Below are 14,029 nucleotides of genomic sequence, written 5' to 3'. Positions count from 1 at the left end.
TCTCTCAGACTCTCTCTCTCTCTCTCCCTCTCCCTCCCTCACCAGAGATATCTCTGTTAGATAGACTCTCTATGATTCATGGTTTGGAACTAATGTGGTCAGCTAATACCTGAACTCCCGCTACCTCTCCGGGCAGCCTCTCTTATCCCCCCCCCCCTCCCCCCCCCCCCCATCCCCGCTGGCCGCGTGAGCGAGCGTCCGTGAGATACGGCGTAAGGGTTAACTCCGAGGATAGGTCCGAGCGCTAATGCTGACGCGCGAGATCTTAATCGCCACTCGGGGGGGGAAGCGAAGATAATCCGGCCTCTGTGTGTGTGTGTGTGTGCGTGCGCTCTGTTATGAACAGCAGTGCTGTATACCCAACGTGTCCTTCTGCTGGCGAAGGCTTGTTCTGCAGTGCAGCCCGGGGTGATTGATAATGGTCCTTGCCTGCAACACACACACACACACACACACACACACACACACACTGACACACACACATACACACACAAACTGACACACCCACATACACACACAGACACGCACACTGACACACACACATACACACACAAACTGATACACACTCAGACACGCACAAGCACACAGACATACATGTACATGCACACACACATACACACACACAGACTGACACACACACACAAGCAGTGTTTTCAGATTTTGCTAGACGTCATGCAGGGCACATAATTGGCTGAATCGTTGCCCAGGATGGGAGAGTTTTTAGTCAACAGAGAGCCTCATTGGCTGCTAACAGTCTGCAGTCTGTCTGCTCCAGCTGCGCAGGACGTGTAGTTCCCCGAGGCAAAGGCTGCGCAGTTCAGCTGGGGGACTGCAGGGGGAAATGAAGCCGAGGCCAGGGGAATTCAGTGCAGGATAAGGCAGTACACTAGGGCAGTATGCTAGGGTAGTACACTAGGGCAGTACGTTACAGCAGCAGGCTAGGGAAGTATGCTAGGACAGCAGGCTAGGGCAGTATGCTAGGGCAGCAGGCTAGGGCAGTACACTAGGGCAGTATGCTAGGGCAGTACACTAGGTTAGCAGACTAGGGCAGTACGCTAGGGCAGTACACTAGGGCAGCAGGCTAGGGCAGTACGCTAGTCAGTGCCTCTGCATACTGAGATAGGATGCTGCAGCTATCAGATGTGCTTACACAGGGCTGCAGACAGGGGGAGACAACTGGGACACGGTGTCCCTGGCCTGGACCCAGGATCTAACTATTTTTAATTTGGTGCCAATTATATTTTGTCCCGGGCCTGGAAATTAATGAGCCCTGTGCCTACTAATGCAACACATTTAGGTGTTCCAAACTCAGAGAACTCAGAATGTTACATTCTGGTTAGCAGTGGAGTCACACATTAGATAAAATCCCTTCTCTTTTATCAGCTGATAAACTGTAATGCGAACACCGCTGTTCTCCAGGCTTCTCATGACCGCCGTGATCCTTTCACACACAGGCCATGCATTTTGTGGATTGACTCAGTGCTCCTCTGTGGGCATGTGTAAAAAAACATGGAATGGCCGGTTGGCAGGAGTGTGGGCTGGGTGTGGGAGATTTGGGTTTTTTCGTCTCTGCGGTGAACGTGTGAAAAGCTGGGCAGAGGGGCACAGCTTCTTACCGCAGAGAGCAGGCCCTTCGCCGCTGATTGAGTTGCGTCTCGGCGTTTTGGCCCCTGCGCGACTTCCTGCGTCAGTCTCTTAATGTAATAAATCATAAAATTACCTGGGTGATTATGCTCTGTTTGCCTGCTTGCAGGGGTGGGAACAGGATTTAAGCCTGTCAAGCCTGTCTCTCTCTCTCTCTCTCTCTCGCTCTTGCTCTCGCTCTCTCTCTCGCTCTTTCTTCTGTCTCTTACCCTCTCCCCATTCTCTCTCAATCTCTCTATCTCTTCTCTCACACTGTCTTGTTCCCTCTCCTTCACTTTCTTTCTCTCCTTCTCTCTCTCCTTCTCTCTCTTGCTTTCTCTCTCTGTTTCCCCCTCTTGCCTCTGCCCCCCTCTTCAAAAACAGAGACAGGATTTTCGTTAGAGCTGCAATCTGTGGAGGTGTGGCTGAACCACGATGTAAGTTCATGTGAAAACAGTACGGTATGTTCTCTCCGATAACATGGCCCCCGATTAACCTCCCGGTCGTACGGATCCTGCTGTTTTTCATTCAGCATTAAAGGTCTCTCAGCCGAGATCCCGGGAGTTTTTCGTGCGCCGTTCCTCCGCGCTCATCCACCTGCTTTAAACCTGTATCATCTCCAGTTCAAATTGTCTTCACAGTTGGGATCCACAGGTGAAATGAATGGGCTCATCTTTTCTCGGTGATACTGAAGCCTAGCGTGGGCCCTACTCTACGCTGTGTGAGCTCCACAAGCTGCCCTGTGCGGTCCGTGGACCGGAGGATCGTTCGTTGCCGATGCAGGTGGAACGCAGGCCCAGGTCACCAGGGGGGTCAATATTGTGCAGCAAAGTGGGGGAAACTGTCACCTGGACCTCTCCCTTCCATGGGTCACCCAAACACCAAGGCCAATGATTGGAGAGGATCAGCTGCTCACCATTTTTTCATTTCTGGCCACGCCCTGCTATTTTCTTGTGTAGTTTTGTGATCGGGCTCTACAAACACAAAGTAAAAACTAGTGGATGTTTTCCCCAAGTTTAAAGAATCTCATCTGAAATGGAAAAGTCCTCCTGTCGTTATAATGACATCTTCTGTCTGTGGGTTAAATGACTGCGCAGACACTGTTTAATTTAATCTGGCCCTCGGACCGAAGCGTTGTTAATGCGGGAGAAAATTCCGGAGGCTTCGGTCGGTCAAGAAGGAAATTACCTGAGAAAATCGGTGGCAGGAATATCCAGCGCTTCGCGGTATATAAATAAAACGTGGAGAGGCGGTTAGAGAAAAGAAAAAAAACAACGGGAGAACTACGCAGCGCAGCCATGCATGCAGGAAGTCAAGGTAACGCGGCGCTTGAAATCGTGCGGAAAAAAAAAAAACCCGGTGATTGCGGCTCGGCGCGGTGGCCTTTGTGCCGAAGGAAGGCGGCGAGGAAGGTCGCGCGGTCCCCTCCCTCTCCCCCCCCCCCCAGCGGCTCATTTGGAGAATTAACCCCGCAGATTGTTTCCTAACCGCTTATTTTCAAAGGATTATGTGCGTTTTACGCAAAAAAGTGCAGTTCAGTGGCTTAATGCTGCTTCATGCGAACAGGCTAAACCCCAAAAGTGAGATTACGGTTAAAGAACATATGAATATTTAATGCTGAGAACGAGCCATTTAGCCCACCTAGGCTTGTTATTTGTCGACTGTGCAATTTAGGTTAGGTGCAAAAGGTGTTCACACCGTAGTCTAATTAGCCCTTCCATATAGATAACATAGCTCAACTGAACATGTATGGGGTGGGGGGGGGGGTGGAGAGGGGGGGTGTGAGAGAGAGTAAGACGGTGAGAGAGAGGCAGAGAGAGTGTGTGTCTCTTAATTAAATTAAGAGAGGGTGTGGACTAAATAATAGTACTCTCCACGACATCATCTGTGTTCATTATTAATACTGACAGGTTCATAAATTGTTTCATTACAAACGAAATATCTTTTAACCTGGGTATGTGTGTGTGTGTGTAAATGAGTGCGTGTGTGTGTGTGTGTGTATCTATATTTGCATACGTGTATGGGGGGGTTGTCACTTTTTTCTCTTCTGCATGTAGGGGTCTGTTTGTCATTTTGTATATCCCATTGCTTTTGCAACACAAGTTCACTTGTCATGCAGATGAAGCATGAATTTGAATGTGAGGCAGAGAGAGAAAGAGAAAGAAGCATAGAGAGAGAGAATCAGAGAGGCAGAGAGAGAGAGGGGGTGAGAGAGAAAGAGAAAGAAGCATAGAGAGAGAGAAGGGCAGAGAGAGAATCCGAGAGGCAGAGAGAGAGAGAGAGGGGGTGAGAGAGAGAAAGAGAAACAGAGAGAGAGAGGCAGACAGGCGTAGGATGGGTCTTGGTGCTTACTTTGGACATGAGGCAGGAGAGTTGTGAGGCAGAATAAGCTCACCTGTGCTTCTGGGTTTGTCATACGGAACTCCAGCTGTCCACCACCCCCCCCCCCCCCCCACCTCTTCCACCCCCATGACTCAGCCCTCCCCCAGACTACACGGCATAAAATTTTTGTATTTTAAAGCACTGTCCGTTTCAACAGCGCGGTGCCTCTCCACCTCTCGGTCGTGTCTCTTATGAGCCGTCGGGGAGCATTTGCATTCATTGCGCTGTTCAGCGGCTCAGCGGATGCCCTGGCACACGTTTACATTCGCCGCCCCCCCCGTTCGCCACACAGACACGCGTTTACTGAGGAGACTCGGGTTAAGTGCCCTGCGCGGAGGTACGGGAGAACACCGCGGCTCAAACCCGCAGCCCGCGCAGAGCAACCAAACCCGCACACCACCCCATGCACTTGTTGCAAAAAAATTTGCAGATTAAATTGTTTCTGTGTGGACACCCCGCTCCAGCTTAACCTCAGAGTTGCTGTAAGTGCACACCAGGGCTTTGCTGAGTTTCGAAATTGCTGTTAAATACAGTATTTTTACTATTATTTATTTATTTCTTTTGACCTCTGAAGCCTCAGTTGTATAAACAGGGTGAATTCATGAATATGAATATGTTTTTCCAATTTTAGCCTAACACTGTGGGGCATGCAAGTTTTAAAATGTTGGTAATATTTTTATGCAAACCTCTGCTACCAGTTGCAAGTCCTTCTAGCAAGAAAATAAGACCCATATCTGGTTGAGTTGCCACGAAATGACTTAGCAGTAAATAATTGAGTACATTTATTTATTGTAGCTGATCAATCCTCAGTTACAGTACCACCAAAACACCTGGTAAAGTAGGACACAGAACGAAAGATGAGAGTGAGCGTGTTTGAGGAGTTAAATTAGTTTCCAGGGAGCAGCGCTTTTAAAACTCATTAATATTTTTAAAACTTGTTTTAAGACTCATTTTTAAAACCCATTTTTGTCATTAAAAATGAACCCACTGGAAAGTTTCAACAGTGCAGTCCCCGCTATCCCACAATGCAATCCTTTGCCAATACTTATGAACGGTGTAACACACCAACTGCCAGTGTTTATCGCCAGGGAGACGCTCACAGCCCGCATTGCTTTCTTGGCGGGTGGAGGAAATCCAGTTCCTGTTTAAACAGTTGGAACTGCGAGTTCCTGTCAGAGTACTTTCAGCTCAGCAGAAACAGGGACAGTATTAGGATGACAGTCCTGCCAAGTTATTGCCTTGGCAGGGAAAGCCCCGTAGCCGTGCAGGATTTCAGGATTTTCCCCGCAGAAATCACGACAGCAGGGGTCCCCTTTATGCGAAAAAGGGCCGGTTGTGGGTGCGGGTTTCGGTTTCAGCTCGACTGCTAAGCTAAGACAGCTGATTCAACTAATGAACTAATCATGGCCTTCAATCAAGACCTCGATGAGTAGAGTCAGGCGTCTTAGAGCTGGACTAAAACGAAAACCTGCACCAACACCGGCCCCTTTCAGATGAGATTGGAGACCCCTGCCATGGCTGCCGGGTGACATTCCCAGGCCTGGAACAAAATAATATTATGCTATTCAATAATATTTACCACAAGACCACACCCCCCTGCTTTCTCTATGGCCCAGGACAAAGTGCCCAGTTGTACCCCCTGACAGTCGCCCTGACCCCTAACCCCTGACCCCTGCTCTAGAGTGACAGACTCACTCACAACAAACATCAGCCTCTGACCTCATGTAAACACCCAGTATGCAGAACGCTGCACAGCCACACACTAAAGCGCAATGCTTTACTGTTTTTTCCCTTACCTTCCTTCTTCCTCTTCTGCAGGTTCTTCTTTTTTTTTTTCTCTCTCCTGTCTCTTCTTTCCCTAATTATCAATTATCCCCTTTGGTCAATATCCACTTTAGCAAAAACCAACACGCATCGTCCGATCGCAGCATGTGTTCATTATTCGGATTAGCCTGAAGGACGCGCGGTTAAAGCTGCGCGTTCTACAAAGCTCTTTTTTCGTCTTCGGCGAAATGGAGACGGAACGTTTGCTGTTAAGGATCTGCATATGCGGCGGGTCTGTCGAACCTGTGCTCGTATCGACAGCGACCGAAAGGAAAACAAGCCATGCAGCGTCCGTCCATAGCATGTAAGGAGACCGTTCGCATAGGTTTGGAGAGATCAGCCCAATGATCTGGACTTGCCTTGGTCTCTCTTATCTTCATGCGTCTGAGGAATTATGTAAAATTAGCAAGACGGGAACAGGTTAACTCTACCAAGACACGACAGTGAATTAACATTTGACCTCTTTTGGAATTTTGAACCTTGATGTCTCTTATCAGGAGAGTCACACTGTGGCCTCCTTCCATTACTTCCACCCCCCACCCCCCCCCCCCCCCCCCCCAAATGTGTCATGCGTACCTGGCCATGTTTTAGATATTTACAAAAAAAATTACTTTCTAGAAAAGATGTATTCGAAAATATACCAAGAACAGCAGGGTAAGAAGGATCAGATGACCACTAAAGCGAGTCTCCCATCCCCTACCCCTCCCCTATTCACCCCGCAACACCCAAATTAGGGCCATTCACACCTAAGAAGCCCTGCAAGCTTTTAGATAACAACTGTTTAGTCCCATTGAGGGGATGACTATCACATACGCATAAGTCATTAGTAGAACAATTGGCCTAGTTTTAGAACAATTAATAGAACAATTGGTGGCCTAATGTAACACTGTTTTCATCCAGTTCTTTGAATGAATCCATTTCATACTTGTAAGACTCAAAAACGCATGCTCTATTTTGAATACTGGATACATATTTTTTTTAAAACTCACAGTAGCAATCTTCTTTCAGAGCCCAAGCCACTGTCCCATTTACACTTCTAATTTCTCTAATTGCATTTGCTCACAAAAGGCACCTGCATGGTTCTGGGTGAATGGAGATCTTTGAATGAACTTTAGTTAAGGTAATTTAACTCGCTTCCTTGCAAATTTTGGCTCAAACAAAAGTTTAAAAAATTGCTTTTGTGGGTTTTTACATGAATGTTTAAAGCATTTGCCTATTATGTTGTATTGTATAAATGAGGAACTAAACACTGACAGGTAAGATGTGACTCGTGATTTATCTTGAATTAATTCAAGATTTAAAAAGAATTTGCTGTTTACTTATTCCAATACATTATCCTAAATGAGATTAACATGGATGGCATTATAGACTGTGCTCAAAATCTACACTACGTGGCCTAAGGTATGTGGACGCCTCACATCCAAAATTATGGGCATTAATATGGAGTTGGTTCACCCTTTTCTACTATAACAACCTCCACTCTTCTGGGAAGGTTTTATACCAGATGTTGGAGCATTGCTGCAGGGATTTGCTTCCATTCAGCCAGAAGAGCACTAGTGAGGTCGGGCACTGATTGGACAGTTAGGCCTGGCTTGCAGTTGGCTTACAATTGATCCCAAAGGTGTTGTATGGGGTTGAGGTCAGGTCTCTGTGCAGGCCAGTAAATTTCTTTCATGCCATTCTCTACAAAACCATTTCTATATGGACCTTGCTCTGAGCCCTGAGGCATTGTCATGCTGAAAGGGGAAAGGGCCTTCCTCAGACAGTTAGGGAAGCATAGAATCATCTAGAGTGTGATTGTATGCCGTCGCATTAAGATTTGCCTTCACTGGAACTAAGTTGCCTTCATCCTCAAATGTATTTCCCCTTGATGTGAAAAAGATGGGAAAGAAAAAAACGAAACAATTTGGGAGCATATTATTTAATATTTTCTACTGAATTTTTTTTTTTTTTTCAAAGTGGAATCTATTGAAGCTTGTTAAAGTTCAATAATAAATTGATCCGGCATGTAGGCTGCACAAGGCCATGTTGTTGATAAAGCTTATTAATGAGTCCTACGGTGGGGTGACCTTCTGCCGGGTCACTTCTAAAGCTGTGCCGGTGCTGCTCATGTGGTCCCTCCTGAAAAAACGGAAAATCGAATTTGTTCAAAATGAAGGAGGTGAGGATTATTATTTGCAACATTGACCCGTTCGAGGTATTTACCAAATTCAGGTTTCTCTGAGGAACGAGTGTTTACTGTTGCTGTATTTGTCAGCAAGGATTAAGTCAAGGCAATTTGCCCTGTTAGAGTAATCATGTATCACAATACCCCCTTGGTAATGTTGTGACTATAATGCTTAATTCCACCACTCAAGTTTTTTTTTTTTTGGTGTGTTTTCCCCCTCTTTTCTTTCAAATGCACACTGCTCTCGCAAGTTGTTTGTTATTGTTTAATATATTACATTGCCAGCAGACCTCCACTGATCAAATGAATGGTGAACACAATGCACCACTTATACATGAGGGATTTGTTTCTGTCCTATTTTCCTCTGTGCTTTAGGTTCTTAGCCTCTTTGGAGCTCACTGATCCATTGACAAAGGCCGCAACGCTGCATCCTGCTCAGTGGTACCGTTAATACAAATAGTCACAGTAATGAAACCTTTCATGTAAAAATGTATTTTTCAGCTTTCACAATGGGGAGGAAGAGTGTGGGAGAGACGGGATTCGAACCGCCGACATCGCGGCTCGTCATGAGCATGTGGCCAGTGCTCTACAGGCTATGTCATGGGACGCCCCCGACGGGATCTTTTTTGGGGAGGCAATTAGCACTGCACTCTGTAGACATTATTAATTCTTAAAACATTCCTTTATTCCAAGTGTTCTTTCATTCTACTAGTTCGGAACGCTCGTTGCATTCCTTGGCTCCCGTCTTCGATTTGTCCATTCAGGACGGCAGAATAATGACTTGGAAAGTTGACCATGGCTTGTTGGTCATGCCAGTTACATTACATTACATTACAGGCATTTAGCAGACGCTCTTATCCAGAGCGACTTACACAACTTTTTTACCTAGCATTTTTTACATTGTATCCATTTATACAGCTGGCTATATACTGAAGCAATGCAGGTTAAGTACCTTGCTCAAGGGTACAACGGCAGTGTCCTTACCCGGGAATCAAACCTGCGACCTTTCGGTTACAAGCCCAGTTCCTTACCCACTGTGCTACACTCCGTCCCAGTTGACCTGGAAGGCCCTTTCTCTTTCAGCAAGAGGGCATTAGTGAGTACGCACTAAAATGGGCAGTGTTAATTCAACTCTAATAGTGTTCATTCTACTCTTAACAGATAATATTTGGTCCCACTCTGGCCCAGAGCCATAGAGCAGTGATGAGGTTAACAGGTATTACCCTGGTTGGTATTACGTGTTGGCAAGGCATTATCATATTTATTATTAGCCTTTGTTCAATCACCTGTCCTTAGCTTTGAATTAGAAGTAAATGCAATTGCCGTAGTTTTTCTTCACAAACCTAGGGTGGCAAACTAATCTGAGCGATTTCTGTAGTGACCGAACCGTGTCTGTGAAGGACAAGATTAATTGTTGCTTTTAATTGTTAGTCAAATGTAAGGTCAAATATCGACTGAATCCCAGTCATTGTGTATTAGACATTATACTCTGACTTTCATTTCCTTTATTGGGGCACTGGTTAGATGCTCAGCAATTTTTCGTATGATCAGTTATATCAATCAGTGAAATGAAGAAAGCAATGGAGACATTCAGATGTTTTTTTTTATTATTATTATTTTTAATTTGATTTTGTTCTTGCATCAGTGACAGAACAACATAAACAGCTAAATTTAAAAAAAGAACTGCCGTTTTAAAAGATTTTGTAAGGTATGGTTCCGGAGGGCTATTGTAAAGCAAGCAGCATTATCATCACATGAAAGCACATCCCTAAGTGAGCAATGGTGCAGTCAGCTCAACCTTCCGCTCAAGAACTCAAGTGAAGTTGTCGGGTACGTTTCTGAGAAAAGCGTTGATCTCGGAGTTATTTGCTCACTCCATGCCAGTCTGTTTTTATTCCAGATCCAAGGGTTCACTGTCGAGCGGAAGACTCTCAAGGTGATTTTTAAACGGCTCAGGATTGCTTTTTTTTTTGTTTTGTTCTGCTATCTGTATTATTTCAAATGGGCCTCACGCTACTGTAAACCGTTCACCGCGGAAAGAAAGAAATACAAGGAGCCCGGGTGTCCTGATCTTACACCGAAATACTTTATAATCTTTTGAGTTTACATAAAAGCCAACACAGGTCTCTCCGTAAAATGCAGAAATGATTTAACCAAAGGTGCGGAGAATCAGTATTCCATTTGCAACGCCATTTTTTATTTGTTTCTCTGTGCGTCTCCAACAAACTGCTGCATATTGCATGTGATTTATTGGCCAGTGTTTGCATCTACAAGGGGATATACCGACTTTTATCGGGAAAATGCACTGACAGTAATTGACTTTCCCAGAACTGGGATGTGGAGTAATTCCATTAGAGTCATGTCTGCATCCTGCATTTTCCATTGATGGTTTGTCCTTTTGATAAAATAAATAAATAAATAAATAAAAATCCAATGCTGTCAGCACCTCAGATTTCCACAGCCTATGAATACACTCCTGAATATAGGACACTTCAACATTGCAAGCTAGAACCTGGACTTATCTGAATATGACTTAGCTAAGCATTAGCTGAATGTCACTGACCGGTGTACAAATCTTTGTTCGTCCAAATGTTTGTTGTCTTAGAACATCCCTACGTCTAATTTGCTTAAAATGAAATATGGTTCTACCGGTCGCTGTTCAGTAGAATTCTGGGTAGTCAGCTGTGTCCAGGAAGCCAAAATGTGGCTTCAGTGGCCCGTGGACCTCAATTGCAACCGTGCCGTACAACCTGCCGCTCAGAACAAGAGAAACAAAGAGGAACAAATCAAACCCATTACAGAATGTGTTTTTATGTTCATCTGCATCTCAACCCCCAGGAAATTTCTAGCATTACTTAAAATCAGAGCCTTAGCCCCTGTAGGTAGGTTCCACCGGGAGGAAATTTTCAGAATTTTATGTGGTAAATCGGTGGTGGCGATGGGGGGGGGGGGAGAGGAAGGGAAGGGATGAGTGGATCACTGACTGAGGGTGTGGGGTGAGGGAGGTTATTGTGATCACAGACTGGAGGGTGGGGTTGGGGGTTAGCTGAGCTCTAACCGTGAATAAATAGATTGTCAAAAAGATTAGGTGTTTCAGCAGGGAAATCTCCCCCCCCCCTCCCCCAGCCCAACCCCCACCACCCCCCCCCCCCCACCCCATTCACTCAGCTCTGCCAATGCTGAACACGAGCACTTCTTGGAAGTGCACTGGAGCAGTAATGGAGCAGCAGCAGCAAACTCAGAGACCCAGATCTGGCTGCTAGCTCACTCTCACTTGGCTCTGACTGCACGCTGTGGAGGGGGAGACGCCGTGCTGTAGTCCACCGCTGTAATTCACGATGGTGTGGAGCATATGCCCTCCGGTTCCGCCCCAGCGGAGAGAGGAGAGCTCCTGCACTTCCCGCACCGCTGATCCATACCGCTCTCTCTCCGGCCTCTCCTCTCATAAACAGCGTTATGGCGGAAGCACACGCGGCTGAATCGTTCACAGAGCCGGACTCTGCAGCTCCATGAAGGGCCGCTTTAAACTGGCTGTCACTCACAGGCTAGCCAATGAGGCGCCAGATGCACAGGACTTGCTTTGGGTTCCCTGATGGTCCCTCCTGCTGACAGTGTGGTGTTGAAAACAGGAGATGGGGATGGCGTGGGGGGGGGGGTGGGGAGGTGTGAGGGTAAGGGCAGGCAGTGGGGGGGGGGGGGGGGTTGGGGGGGTAGGTGAGTGTGAGGGTAAGGGCAGGGAAAAGGGTGATGTCACAGGAGGCCAGGCGTGCACAGTTTTTTTGGGGGGGTTTTTTGGACAAGTTTAACTGTTTCCAGTAGGGTGGGGGGGTGGTGGTCGGGGGGGAACAGGTAGGTCCCTCCTGCCCGCTCGCTTCCTACGCCCCTGCTCTGTGTGTTCCACAAACACCACCTGTCGTGACTGACTGGCACGAGGCTAGCCAGCTATTTCTGGTACATTAGACAAATAAACGCCCATTGCTGAGGATACTGTACAAGTTGCCTGCTTTGCGTAATTTAAAGCCTACCACTTACAGTGACAAGTCCCGATGTCAGTAACAGCAGCAGCAGCAGCAACATTATATTTGCAAAACTAAATGAAATTTTAATGAGTCTAAGTTGAATTTGGCTTTTTCGAGTGGCAAGTTTGATGCAGCTGTGGTTGTGCAATCAAGCTTACTCTCAGATATAAAACGGGCTATTGCCGATATTCATTTGTGGCACATTGTAAATCTTGTATTGGCAGAAAATGTGTTAGTCTGTCCCCCATTCATCAAATCATTGTTTCATTCAAATCATTCAGTTCATTGAGTACAGCCAACATGTAGCCTGCATTTGTTCGAAGCAGACTCACGCTTGACTGTAGACTTGACTCTAGCAGAATACCACAAAACAGAAGAGAACAGAGTGGAGTGGAGTTGAGAATTTAGAGAACAGACTCTGTATAAACACACAAGAAATGTGTTGTGAAATTGGATGGGCATGTTCAATAATTTAAACGATGGCCTTTGTAAGTGTCATTTTGTTGAACTGGAGTGGGTACCTGGAGAGGCTTAATCTGCCACTATAACACTACACCGCACTCATTTAGTATTTTACGGTTAACAACACACAATTTTATGGAGCTATTAGGTAATTGACATCATAATTAGTCCATTACGTTTTAACCAGGTTAGTAAATTAGGGCATGCTTGGATTAAATTCTGGTGCTGAGTGCACCAGAAAACCTCAGAAATTGCACAATTTCTGACTCCTGCTTCCCAGACTGCTACTCAGTTAGCCGGCCACGTTGGACACCCTGTATTTTGCTACCAAATGCGACAGATTGTTTAAAATTCTAGCCTCATAGAGTTGTTTATTCTAATGTTCAGGAGGCTTCACCGTAATGATCGCTATAAAAATATTTTTAAAAGTTAAAATTTCAATAAATTAAAGTGCCTCCACAACAACAATAACTGTAAAAAAAAATTAGCTCAACTGACAGTGTTATCACTCACTATTTTTTATAATGCATCTCCAAAAGATTTACAGTACATTACCGTAGTTTATAGTTGTTTTCATCGTACCCGGTGGACACGGCCCTTACTTTACACCATTAGAACGGCATTTCTTCCATCTTTGTTGTCTTGGAGAACCTCCAGGTGTTACATACCATAGAGCAGGGATCATCAACTCTGGCCCTCGAATCCAAATCCAGCCCTGGTTTTCTTTTCTCCTGGGTAATCAGTGCTACTGATTGGCCAGACTGTCTTGGCACCTGACTCCCAGGCAAAGGGAGGGTGGAAAACCAGCAGTTCTCGGCCCTCGAGGACCGTGAGTTGCTGATCCCTGCCTCAGAACAACAGGAAATAAAGGAGGTTTTAGGCAAAAAAAAAAAAAAACCTTGTGTCTCGCAGTCTTAATTGAATGCTGTTTGACTGCTGCTCATGCGTCGGTGTCGCCTGTTCCTTGCGCACAGGTGAAGCTTCAGCACGGAGAGTAAATAAACCCTAAGCCTTGTGTTTACATTTTGGAATTGAACACAATCCCGTTTGAGACAGGAGGTTGAAATTCACAAGTCTGCCGCTCAATGGTGTTGCGCTGACGCCGAGGAGAACGTCGGTTAGAGCGGCAAGGGCCTTTCGAATAATCGTGGGAGGCGCAAGTCCGCTCGATTTCCTGCACTGTTGGGGGCGCTGTTCAGCCATGTACTTGCACAATGTCTACAAGCCATTATTTTTTTTTCATCATATAAAGAAAACCTTTCTTGCTTCATTAGTAGATAATGCATGCATATTAAAGCAACCTTATCTACCTGCACATCCCACGCGTAAGTCAACCTCATTATAAATCTAACCTTATCTTCCGGTAAACAGGGCATGTAAACCACATTATTATAATAGCCGCGCTTTCCAAAACGGCACATAACCATGTTTATGTTGCTTAGTGCGGGTCCGACTATCTGGTGCTTAATGAAGATTTTATAGACTGCGCATCGCTGCTATTCATAGACATAAAATATTAAGATGCTCATCCTATAATTCAACAGATTTATTA

General features: G+C 45.8%; 1 protein-coding gene across 2 annotated transcripts in view; it reads left to right on the top strand.

Annotated features, from left to right (window-relative positions):
- LOC118228451 (zeta-sarcoglycan-like) overlaps positions 1-14,029 on the top strand; it is a 164,573-nt gene that overhangs the window by 102,393 nt on the left and 48,151 nt on the right. The window lies entirely within an intron of this gene.

Source organism: Anguilla anguilla, chromosome 5 (genome assembly GCF_013347855.1).
Source record: "Anguilla anguilla isolate fAngAng1 chromosome 5, fAngAng1.pri, whole genome shotgun sequence".
NCBI lineage: Eukaryota > Metazoa > Chordata > Actinopteri > Anguilliformes > Anguillidae > Anguilla > Anguilla anguilla.
The sequence above is the reverse complement of the archived record's forward strand: the minus strand, read 5'-3'. Positions and strand labels throughout refer to the sequence as shown.